Source organism: Strix aluco, chromosome 16 (genome assembly GCF_031877795.1).
Source record: "Strix aluco isolate bStrAlu1 chromosome 16, bStrAlu1.hap1, whole genome shotgun sequence".
In the NCBI taxonomy this organism is placed as follows: domain Eukaryota; kingdom Metazoa; phylum Chordata; class Aves; order Strigiformes; family Strigidae; genus Strix; species Strix aluco.
The window spans coordinates 17,707,884-17,718,217 of record NC_133946.1 but is presented as its reverse complement, the minus strand read 5'-3'; positions in this window follow the sequence as shown (position 1 = coordinate 17,718,217).

The window sequence follows — 10,334 nt, the reverse complement described above, 5'->3', positions numbered from 1 at the left end:
GGAGGGCTTGGAAATGGACAGTGTTAGTAGCCTTCAAAAATGCTCTAACAGACATGAATGTGTGTAAGGTGAAGCTCGCAGCTCCCCACATAGTCATTGATGGCACTATTGGTATGACTCATGCCTCACTGCCAGTCTGGAAGATCTCTGGCACCTCATTTTCTCCTGGTGCTCTTGTTGCTGTCTTAGATTCACAAGATCACAGAGCAGGTGAGGTTGGAAGGCACCTCATGAGATTGTATACTCCATCTTCCCAGCTCAAGCAGGGTCAGCTAGAGCAGGTCTAAAACTCTGACCAGTTGGGGTTTGAGTATCTTCAAGAATGGAGACTCCACAACCTCTCTGGGAAACATGTGCCAGTACAACCTCCCTCACAGCTAAAAAACCTATTTTTTTAATGTTTAAATGGAATTTCCTTTCTTTCAGCTTGTGCCCATGGCCTCTCATCCTGCCACTGGGCATCACTTGGAAGAGTCTGGCTCCATCTTTCCTCCCCCCATCAGGTATTTATACATGGTGATAAGATGCCCCCGACACTCCTCTTCTCCAGGCTGAGCAGCCCCAGCTCTCTCAGCACCTCCTCGTATGACAGATGATGCAATCCCTTAATCATCTTTGGTGGTCTTTGCTGGACTCATTCCAGCACATTCATGTTTTGTATTGGGGGACACAGCTCTCTGGTGTTGGACTCACTCCTCAACCTGCTGGCAATGCTCTTCCTAATGCAGCCCAGGATGCCCTTGCCATCTTTGCCATGAGGTCACATTGCTGGTTCACGGTCAGCTTGTTGTGCACCAGGACCTTAAGGTCCTTTTCTGCAGAGCTGCTTTCCAGCTAGCTGGTCAGCTCCCCGTTCATACTGACGTCCAAGGTTATTCCTCCCCATGTGCAGGACATCACATTTCCCTTTAAACATTGTGAGATTCCTGTTGACCCATACCTCCAGCCTCCTGAAGTCCCTCTTAATGGCACCACAACCATCTGCTCTATCAACCATTCCTCCTGTTTTTGTACCACCTGCAAAGTTGTCAAGGGTGTCCTCAGACCCATCATCCAGGTCACTAATGAAGACATTGCTGGCGTCAGTATCAACCCCTGGTGTGCACCATGAGTGACTGGTCTCTAGATAAGCTTCGTGTCACTGATCAGAGCTCTTTGATCCCGGAAGTTCAGCCAGCTTTCAAGCCACCTCACTGTCCATTTATGTCATCCATATTTCATCAGTTTGTCTATAAGGATGTTATAGGAGACAGTGTTGAAAGACTTGTTAAAATTGGCATAAACAACATCCACTGTGCACCCCTCATCCACCGAGCCACTCATCATATTGTAGAAGGCTATCATGATGGCCAGGCATGATTTCAGCATATCAAATTCACCAGAGTGTGAGGTTTTGAGAAACTGGAGAAAGGGAACCGCACCTCGTCTCCCTCTGGTCTTGGTTTTCAAAATAGTTGGAGGGAAATTGGTGTTTTAGCTTTTGTTGTAACTAAGAATGCCTGTCTCCCTTCTGGGGAGTTATGTAGGAAAGGCAGAATTTACTGTAAAAGCTTAGTTACGTGTGCTAGAATTTTAGTCTCTGCTTTGGCATGGACTTAGAAAAATAATAATCATTTAAAAATAAACCTAGCTATTGTATTTAACCTTGGCCCGTGCAGCCAGTTATATTTTGTGAGACGTTCCAGTTATCCACAGATTCTTTTCACCGAAGCTTCCCTTCAGGAAACAAAATAAATTAATGATACAAACAGGAAGCAGCTGTCTTTTCCTAAATAATAATTAAAATGGGGTCCCCTTAGCAGAGAGGGGAATAAAGGGGAGGGAGAAGATCTGAAATATTGTCGGTTTAATTTTGACCAGCCTTCAGAGAACAGGCTTAGAATAGTGACACAAGCTGTGAGGCTGGGAGGACTTATTTTCTTACAAGCCGTTTTTGGATTTAAAAAAACAGAGAAAGGTCTGCGCGAGGGGCAGATGAGCAAGACAAAGGAATGCTGCTCTCTCAAGGCACACAAGCTCTCCTCCTTTAGTAGTATTCACATGGAAAGAAACATTAATCATCGTAATCATTGATGCTGTTCAGTGGCTTTCATCTGCTATCAGCAATCACTAGGAAATTCCAGGGTGTTCCTGATGGGTTTTTTTTGTCTTTGTCCCAGACTGTTGACTTGATACAGTTCCTTGAAATTCCACTTTAAGAAGGAAGAAGGACAAGAGAGTTGAAACTCTTGGCTCCTTCCAGCTGGCTGGGAGAAGGAGGTGGTGGCAATGAGTGTGGTACCACACAGGGGCTCCTGCTGTGGCCTCAAGGCTTGGTCTGCTCAGGCCTTCCAGAGGTGGAGGGACCTTGCCCCATGGGCTTATCAGTTGAGCATGTGGGTGACCACAAAAACATATTGGTCAGAGGCGAGGAAACCAGGGGAGATAACCATGGCCAGTAAAAGCCACAAACAGCACAAGAGTTGGGACTTTCTATCTTTTATTACAACTGGCTGAAGCAATAAGTTGATACAGCGTGGCAGTGCATTGGGAAGGGTGCATTTCTTAACAGCATGAAATAACATTTTATTAAAAATTAGGTTTGAATTTGCTCCATCTCAGGAGATAATGTCAATACGTAACCATATGACATGGCCTTGAGAGAAGACTTGGGATGCACCCTCGGTTGGTACTCTGCCATTTGCTTGGGTAGGTGGTACTGGGTAACTGGTGGCGCTGATCATAACAGGGGTGGCTTGATGGAAGTTTCTATGTCTGCAACCAGAGAACCAATGCAGAAAAAAACCAGTGCCATAAACACAGTGGGTTAGCCAGTGCCACCTCCCAAAATATAGAGCAGGTGGGATTTGCAAGGTTTATGTTTTATTTGTAAGACTTCAGAACTTTACTTGGCAGGAAGAGCCTTCTGTCCACTCCCAAATGTATCACTGAGCTGCTGCACGTGTCAGGGATTTACAGGTGCAAAAAGAAGATGGCAGAAAAATTGGTGACAAGCTTTATGACTCCTTCTGGTATTTGAAGGTAGGGTCAGACTATCATAGATACCAGTTTCCATATCCTTTGATGTATGGAAACTCCAGAAACACTTCATACCATAGACTCTTATCCATGAATCAGACTTGGCACCAATTTTGATTTAGATTTTTCTAGAACTGGTGGCTTTTAAGATGGGAAGGCAATAAGGCATCTAGTCCTAAAGAAAATTTTGACATGGTCTCTTTACTCTGCACTCAGTGACCCTATTATCTATACAACCTTTCTGCTATATTTTTCTCATTGTATCTTGTCCCAAAAGCTCAAGTTGGTATTCTCTGAGCGAAACAAAAAGTAATAGATGTTCATTTTTAACCAGGCACAGCAGTCTCCAGCCAGTCCTATATCTGCTAAAGGGACAAAGCTAGGAAACTGCAAATGTTTCTTTTAGCAGCACAGAGCTTGAAAGTGTAAGAAAGTTCAGTCAGGACGGTCCAAGACACTTAGCAGCCTTCACCAGGTCTCATGGAAAACTTTTCCATGGAAAAGTTTATCCTGAGTTACCTTCAGATAAAGATGGTGTCTCCACAGTCACCATGGGAATACCCATCCGTGTCCCCTCTGTGAGAGGGAAACCTGTTATGGGTCTCTGAAGGAAAACACAACATTTCAACATGAGGATTTTGTGATTCCCTATTGGAAATACAGTTTTGTCCCTGGCTTCATCTTCCTGTTCTCACCCAGGATCTCTGCTGTAATATCCATTAGTAGATAAGATGTAGAGTCTGCATCTTTCCTGCCATGAGGCACACTGGAAGGGTAACATGAGCCAGGGGGTTCTCCTTCAGATGCTCAGAAGGAAGTCAGGAGAGCTCAGGTATTCTGGGCAAGCACAGCTATTAAGACATAAAACTTCAAGGACAACAAAGGAAGGAGTTAATAGTTCTCCAGTGGTACAGAAATGCCTCCACGGGGTCCCAAGAAGCTGAGCAGATGGCAGTGTGAACATCACCTTTGGTTTTGTGTGCACTTGCACACAATCAGTGGGGTTGCTTGTAGTGGTAAACTTTTAAAATTTTGGAGACATTTTGGAGAAAACACGTTTTAATCAATGTTTAGACTCACCAAGCACACACACAAAAGGATTAAAAGGGAGACATATGTCATTTGAGGCCTCTTGGCTCCCAACAGTACACATGCCCTCATTTTTAGTTCAAACTAAATTAATCTATTAAGGTACAGGAAACCTAATTTCACATCTGTCTCTTCTCAGGCAGACTCTGGAATACCAAAAAAGGCAGCTAGGTCTTTATCACAATGTACAATTCAAGGGAAGTGAGAGGTATTATTCATGTGGGTGTGACCTGATGGCCATGCTGATTCACTCTTCCACTCCAAAGCCCTCCCTGTCCTTCCTAAGCTTTGCAGCGCTCAGAGCCGCCTTTACAAGGGTCCTTATTTGGTGAAGAGGGCTACATATTTTGGCCTACCCTTTCCTCCCTGCTGCAAGTTATTGTTGTAGAAATGGCTCACAGAGGGGTAGGTTTTTTTTTTTTTTCTTAAAGATTAGGCTCCCCGCAGCTAAGAATAGCTTCTGCCGTTATGTGAGCAGCAGCAAAAAGTAAAAAGAGTATCAACAATGTGAATGTCACCGGAGGCGAAAGTCCCGCTCCACCCGTCGCGACAGCAGTCCACTTTTGGAGATCGCCGGGTGGCGCTTGGCTAATTTTGAAGCTTCCTCAGTGAGATCCAAAGTTGGTGTGACAAGAGGGATGGCAAAGTTAGGGCAATCATTCTGCATCAAGTAATCCCTGCAGTACTGCAACTGTGCTGATAATCAGACGTCATCAACCCCAGTGAATTTTGAACTGCGACAGAGCTAGGTGTTTTGTTTCCACAACAGATGGCTTGATATGAAGTCCCCGAAATCTTGAATGGATTTATTTATCTCAGAAGATAGCTTTTGGTGTAGCCATGTATGTTTTGCCCTCTAACTGTTTGGGAGAGAGAACAAGATGGCTGGACTCCAGGTATACACCTTTTCTCCTTTTACTTCTTTTTTTTCCAGACCATTTTTTCCTTATTCCCCCTTCTGGGGTCACTGCCATCCTGATCGCTCTTGGTTCACAGCAGTTTCTCAAAGTCATAGTGAGAGACCCAGGACAGGACACCTCAAAGGAGCAGCTGGGAAGATGTGAAGGGAAGGCTAACAAGGCCGCTTGGTTGTTATTCAGAGACTTGTATTTCAAATACTATTTTTCAGGGAAGAGAGGGGTGAGAAAGGCTCTGACTGTTATTGCTACAAGTAAACCCTTTAAAACCTATCTCAAGTAGGATGAATAAAATCCCAAAGCAGTTCATCTGAGATATGCGCTGTCTTGGCAGCTTCAGCATTTTTTAACACAGATGCCTCTAAGGGCTCAATTTCCATAGCCAAACTCAGAACCAACCAGGCAAACTGGTGACCAGAACTGAATTATAATTTACTGCAAACAGCTGGGTTCACAATGATTTAAACATTGTTTGCTGAGGTGGGAACAAATGGGACAACAAGGAAGCAAGAGGGGTAGCAGTGTCCGACATCAATGTTATTGCCAGACACTTGATAACATCAGACCCTGAGAGTGAGGGACTACTTGGGGACGATGTATATGGCAGGCATTACAAACCTTACATTGCTCAACGAATTTGTCTATCAGCAGTCAGGCCCTTAAGCTGTTCAGTCAACTGCGACCTGGAAAAAGGTGTGTGCAGTGCCAGAGCTGCAGTTAATGTAGGGTGGGTGAGGATGCTTGAAGATAGTGACCTTTGGGAAGTAACCACGCAAGAACAGGATAAAGCCATCCCTCATGAATGTGAAGGTATATAAGGACATAAAAACAGCTCCACTGGGTCAGACCAAAGGTCTGTCTAACCTAACATCCGGACCCCAACAGAGCCCATGAGTGGAAGCCTAAGGAGAAGTAAGAACAAGGGCAAACGTATACAATACTTCCCCTCAGTGCTCTCCGAGCCTCCAACTATTTTCAGCTCAGGAACTTCCTGAGCCAGATACAGTTTCTATGTATTTAAGAACTCTCAGTGGATTTCTCTTCCGTGAACTCTCCTTGAATCCATGTAAACTTCTCATATCCATAACATCCTTTGGTAAGAAGATCCACAGATTTGCTACCTGTTGCATGAAGGGCCGCCTCCTTCTGTTTGTTTTTCAGCCTGACTCCTACTAACTTCATGTAATGCTGCCTGCTCTTGTACAGGAAGAGACAGCAAAGCCTGCCCCCTCCTTGCTCCCATGCCGCTTGCAAGCTCAGAAACCTCTTTCATATATCTCCCAGTCATTTCTCTTCCAACCTGAAGACACCTGTTTTAGTTGTATGGAAACTAAGCCATAAGGTGGAACTTGTGAAGGACTTGGGCTATTTTTACGTACAGCCTCACTCAGACACCAAAGTGTCTTTGTGTCTTGCAGTTGTGAATGAAAGCCTCCAGCTTGCTCAGAGCTTGAGTTCCAGCTCTATTGCTGCAAGTGTCACGCATTGGCAGAGCTATGGGGATATAAATAATGGCCTGCACTCAAATCCCAGGGAGGAACAGTTCCTAACCATGCTGTACACATGCACAAGCCATTCCTGGAAGACTCCCCACACTCCCATACTCCCTTACACCTCCTCAAATTTGCCCGTAGCCCATAGTCTTGGCTTCACTTCCAAGGGTCTTGTGAGGTTATTCATGTCTATGAGCTGCACTTTGCAGACAAACTCATGGGGTTTCTGGCAGTGACCAGCAGCTTAGCCTTTTCCCTCATTGTGCTGGCATGTAAATCCGTCGCAAGTGCCCAGGGAAACCAAGAGCCTGCCACCTGCATAAATGTTGCTGAGTACCTACCAAAAGCATAGCGTGCTCCCTGCTCTGTGTGTGTGTGTATGTGTGTCACGGTGACCTCTGAGCATGCCATCTAAAATAAACCCATGCATGGAACCAGGAATAGAAAGAAAGGAAGGATGCATTTTATGTAAACGTAGTCAGAAAGTCTGCAAGACAAATTACTTGAAGTGGTGCGAAAGATGAAGAAATATGACTCACTTCCAGAGGGAACTGTTTCTGCTGGGCTGAGCTGAGGGTAGTATTGTGTCTTAGGCAAGTACATGGTTGCCATTAGGGCTTTACTGACATCCACATGGATGGGTTGGACATACAGTAAACTGCTTGATGGGCATACAGAGCAGGAGTGCTTCACGAACACCAAGGGAGCTCTGCAAGCGGAGGATGCACCTGTTTATCTGCAGTGTGGATTTACACATAGCTTTTGCAACTGGTGTCACTAACATAAGGATGCTTGCCATGCTCTCAACAGAAAGAAGTCTATGAGGCACCTTGTCCAGGCAAGTAGGAGCAGTGGTGTATTTAATTAAACACTCAGCTTCCCACGAAGCCAGTGGCAACACTGCAGAGGATGAGGTAGAAGCGCTCAGCGCCGGCTGCTGTACCTTCACAAGCTGCCAGCAGAAGTCTCCTCTGCCCCCCGGGCTATCAGCACTCAGCTCCTCTGAAGCATGAGGGTTTAGCGATGTTTATCAACACTTCCCCTGTGAAACGCAGCTATGCGTACCCTTATTCATCACAGAGATATCATTCTCTTCCCAGTGTTTTTCTTTTGCTAACTCCTTGCAGCAACAGGCAATTTCACTGAATTCATCTGTGGTTGTTGATGGCATCGGGTATTTTATTTCAGACCATCTTTCCTTTCCATGCGTCATTGCTTTCTGAAACCAGGGCCGCTGTTGCATGTAGGAGAGCTGAGAGATGCTCTGCACGTGCAGCTCCATGGCGTGCCCCAGCCCCACCGCACAGAGGGGACAGCAGTCTTTCCCCCTTGGCCAGGCATGCCGTTTTGGCAGCATAACCCTAATAGAAGTGTGTTGTGTCCCAAGTGCATTTCTGAGCGGGACCCAGCTATCATTTATCGCACGTTGCATTGCAGCAGTCCAGACTCTGAATTTTCCAAAGCCCTGCTGCCATCCACATCCATTGAGGACAGGAATGCAAGTTCACCCGGAAACCACCTTTCCCTTTTAAGTGAGTGCATTTCTGAGCGGGTTTGGTATTTCCCATCTCTAGATACCACATTTTTTCCACTGACTCTGCAGGCAGCACCAGGAGCTTCAGCAAGAGCCTAAATCTGTCAGCGCACCAGGAAGCGCAGGAAGCCAAACACCGAAACTTCCCATCCCATTTTCAGCGGAGGGGTCAGAGCTGTCTCTGCCCCTGTGGCGCGACGACCGATTTACCGTCATCCCTTTGCTGCCAGGACAGGAAAGTGCTCACAGACGGGCTCCATCCCTGGCGCCCCCAGCCCTCGGCAGTGATCCCTGGTGCGGGTGCTGCCTCTCCACGGCCAGGGGCTTTTCCTTTCCCTCCGCCACCTCTTCCTCCAAAGACGACGGGTGAGCCGGGTTCGCTCTCACATGCAGAGGCTGGTGGCAGAGTGGCACAAAGCCTGCATTGTGTGCGCTCGTCGCCCTGAGAAGCGATCTAATTGTCTTCCCCAGCTCAGAGCAACAATTTGCTGGCAGCCAGGCTTGTGTCATTATATAACTGGAGATAGTCCGACTTGTAAACAGATCTGCAGAACATGTCTCTCTTCCCTTATTTTGGAGAAACAATGAGTTCGGGGCTGGCTGACACCTTGATGCTGTTTACAAGGGTACGAACCGAGGCTTTGCAGGGAGGAATTAATCCAGAGCATCCCTTCCTCTTTGTTCATGGCAATGGGAAGTCAGCAGGGGAATCCCAGGACAGGCAGGGGATTTAACAACCTGGAGACCTGCAGGGCTCCTTCAGCTGCACCTCGTGCTATGCAGTGGGCTTTCCTTGTGCTGGGAGAGGAGCTGGGCTGAGAAGGCTTGCCAGCAACAAGCCTGGAGGAACCAGAGGGTGAAAGACGAGGAATTTGATTTCCATGTTCATTTTCCCTCCTCCCCTCTGCCCAGCCCTAGCCTATGCTAACTGGCTAGTGAAGGAAAGGCAAAAGTTGTCCTCCTCTATTTCCACCCCTGAGGGAGCGCATTTCCATGCATGACTTTCAGGCTGGTGAGGGGTGCCCAAAGGCATCTTCCCCCAGTGCTTGCCAGAGTTGAAACTGAAGGCACCATGTTGTCATGGTCATCTGTGCTCCTCAGGCTCCTCGGGCTTTCCTTTCCACTGGGGCTGCTCTGCACTGGGGCTTGTATCCTCCTTGGGAAAGAAAAGAAACTCCCTCCCTTTCTGAGTTTCATCTTTCTATGCTTCTGCACACGGTAACATCAACAGACAAAATTTCTACTCTGGAAGACTGTTTCTGACTGCAGGGGACAACTTAATCTTCTTGTTAACTTCAGTGCTGGGCTTCCCAGACAGATGTTTTGTTGCCTGAGCCTGAAACAGGGAGAGACAACGGGACATCAAAAGGAGAAATTATTTCTTGGGCTGGAATTTCACTTTGATTTTTCCTTGTGAAGACCAAAACGGTTGAGAGGAAAGGGCTGCTAGAGCCTGGTCAGAGCCTGCCTGAAGACTGCAGTGCTACCCTTGCTGCATAAGGACTGACCCTAAATATCCCAGCACCAGAAAAGGGCTATTTACCTTGTTTAGGTCCTCCCCTTACCATGCCTTTCCTCTGCTCTCAATGCTAAGTCTGCCTTTTCCGTTTCTGTCTTCCGTCTCACTTTCCCTGGGCCTCCGAAGCTCTGGGCACTGCATCCCTCCCCCAGAAAGAGGGTAGAAAAATATTGGGAGGTTGCTGCTCTATTATAACTTGGCAGCTGCTAGCTCTGCGCGTCCATCTTCCTCCACTCCTCTCTCCCCCACTGTTAGATTCAATTTCATAAATAAATACGCTGCGTATTGACGTCAGTGTAGGCCTTGAGAAATAATACTCCTGCCGCTTTCTTTGCTAAGCATGGGGAACGGCGGGGAGAGGGAGGAGGAACAGGAGCAACAACGGCTTGGAAGATGAAGTCTTAATATTCTCTTAATTGCCTCCCTCCCTTTGCAGCTATGCCCCAGCTGTGAAGAAAACAAAGATTACCATTATCAGTGTGCCCTTCTGGCTTGAGGCAGGAAAATCAAGTATGTAAAATTCCTGTTCCTGGTGATTTTTTTTAGTGAGGGGGCATGATGGGGAGATATTCTGTCCCAGAAGTTGGAGGGGTACCCTCAAGAGATCCCTGTGCCACTCACATGGACCTTAAGAAAATTGTATCTAAACTGCTGGCAGAGCTTGGATTAGCACCTTGGTGAAATGAAGGCGACGTTCCTCCATCCAGGGAGAGAAGATGAAAGACAGGGCTGTCATTAGAAAAGATATCATCATGGGTGGCTTC